At 42.6% G+C, this 2,139-nt stretch overlaps 1 protein-coding gene across 1 annotated transcript in view; it reads right to left on the reverse strand.

The window, feature by feature from the left end:
• Positions 1 to 616, reverse strand: part of LOC101848389 (tyrosinase-like protein 2) — a 16,003-nt gene extending 15,387 nt beyond the window's left edge. The window contains exon 1 of the mRNA XM_013089035.2: positions 480 to 616. The gene's annotated coding sequence lies outside the window, so the exon portion shown is untranslated. The remainder of the gene's footprint in view (positions 1 to 479) is intronic.
• Between the last annotated feature and the right edge of the window lie 1,523 nt (positions 617 to 2,139).

Here is a 2,139-nt window from a genome sequence, read left to right on the forward strand (position 1 = left end):
CCACCCCCACCCCACCCTCCCTCCTCTGGGCTCCTGACTCTTTCCTGTTGCTCCAGGCTCCCTACTGCTGTCTTTCAGCCACACCCCTGAGCTTAGGGTAGGCACAATAGCCTTCTCGGGTGAGGAGTACAAAATCTCGGGGGACTCGTGTGCAAGCTGCACACGTTAAGGATCCTTTAGTGTTCCTAAAATTCGATAAGAATAGGCTTCTGCCGCCTCTTGGGCAAAATTCAAAATTAATATTCCTACCAAAACTGGAAATGCGTAATGTGAAAGCAACTCATTTGTGTACCGCGCCCTCATACGACCGTACGCAGTTGCGAGCGCCGTAAAAACTTACCAAAACAAAAACAAAGATAGCGATAAATGGACCTCTACATTGTTTACAACTATTTGAAAATTTGGCTTATGGTTTATAAAAAGTTGGTTTTCTTTCACAAAAATACTAATGGCAAAGAAATACAATGCGCTGTACTCACGTCAAATTTATTTTGTTCTTTTACTCCTGGATATGCGAGTAAGCATATCGAAGCAACTCGCTCGTCCGTGCACACGTTTGCTGGTGACGGAAAACTTTGACGTCGCGACAAGAAAGTCGGAAGTGTGTTGTTGATCCTTAGATCGAAAAATCAGGGAAAAATTGGGCAAATATGTGGTCTGCGCATGTCCGAATATACGTCACAACCGATGAAAGCTGGCGACGAAAACCTAAATATTTTGCCTCGGGTGGTTTCTCGGGCGCTCCCGTCTGAACATACTAGGGTGAACTAATTGATTTATTTGAGATAAGATCTGATGTTTTAACGAGTGTCGTGACGTGTGAAGAGGTGGTTCACAAAAAGAGATTCAACTCTGGTGTCTCTAATACATATACTTTGTAGATATGGTCGCTTTTAAGCACAACGGGGATATCCCGAAAAACGCTGTTTTGAGAAAATCGAAGGTAAAGTTTTGGCCCCTTTTTCGGTTTCTTTTAAAGACAAGGAGAGTTTTCTTTATAACCAAACAAATACACTCTAATGAAACCAAACTCCTCCTATAGGTAGGGCAATGCCCACTTTTGGTGAAGGTCAAGATTTCTGGAAACCTCCGAAATCTGGGTTAGCCTGTTTGTCCTTGAAAGCAACCATATATTCTACGCTCCCATCAACACACTTTAGACCATTTTGGAGGCAGGCTGCTGCGACCCTGCCTGTCACAGCTATCCCAGGTTGGGAGGGAGGCAATATTCTAGCAAGACAGGCTGAGAAACGCGGTGAAAACTCTTCCCTCTCGAGAATTGAACTCATGTCTTCAACGTGCGGTGGCTAATCGCCGAACTGCTTCAGCACAGACTCCGGTCTGGATTCGCGTGTGTAAAGAAAAAAACTTCTTCGTTTTTCCTGCAAGAGACAGAATTCCGGGCCCCGTCTTACTGCTGTGAGACTGTAGCCTGCCTCACACAACTCTACAGACAGGGCCGAATACTTCGCTTCCACAGTGTACTACACAGTACTAATTCGGGGCTTAAAACATAGAGATTTTTATTACATAGCTTTATTGTTGTTGTTGTTGTTGTTGTTGTTGTTGTTGTTGTTGTTGTTGTTGTTGTTGTTGTTGTGGGGGGGCGTCTGGTGCATTTCAAAAAGTAGGAGAGACGGAAGATGAGGATATAAAACAAGGTAATAAATCTAACTTCTAAAAAGGCTACGATGTATTCTCAAAAGGATGTACCAAGTACCTAGACTTCAGTGTTCCCTACTCAGGAGTATGGATACTTTTACTTTTGTAAGAGATGGACTCCGAAGTGTGTGTTTGTGTTATAATAAACTATACTCTTGATATGCACATTGTAAGAACAGCGCAGGTGGTTGTGATATCCAGTCGAGGATAAAGATTTCAAATAATTCCCGAGAGCTGCTAAAATGTTGCAGTGAAGTATAGTTTTCCGCCGCAAACAGACTTATTCGGGTGCCATTAAGGTTGTTTTTTTCCTTTTTCCTATGCCCCATGTCATATTTTTTATGTTGGCATTAAATGATGATGATGATGATGATGACGATGATGATGATGACGATGATGATGATGATGATGATGATGATGATGATGATGATGATGACCTTGTGCATGTATATATGTGCGGTTTTTTGTTTTGGTTGG

Source organism: Aplysia californica, unplaced genomic scaffold (genome assembly GCF_000002075.1).
Source record: "Aplysia californica isolate F4 #8 unplaced genomic scaffold, AplCal3.0 scaffold00862, whole genome shotgun sequence".
Taxonomy (NCBI): Eukaryota; Metazoa; Mollusca; class Gastropoda; order Aplysiida; family Aplysiidae; genus Aplysia; species Aplysia californica.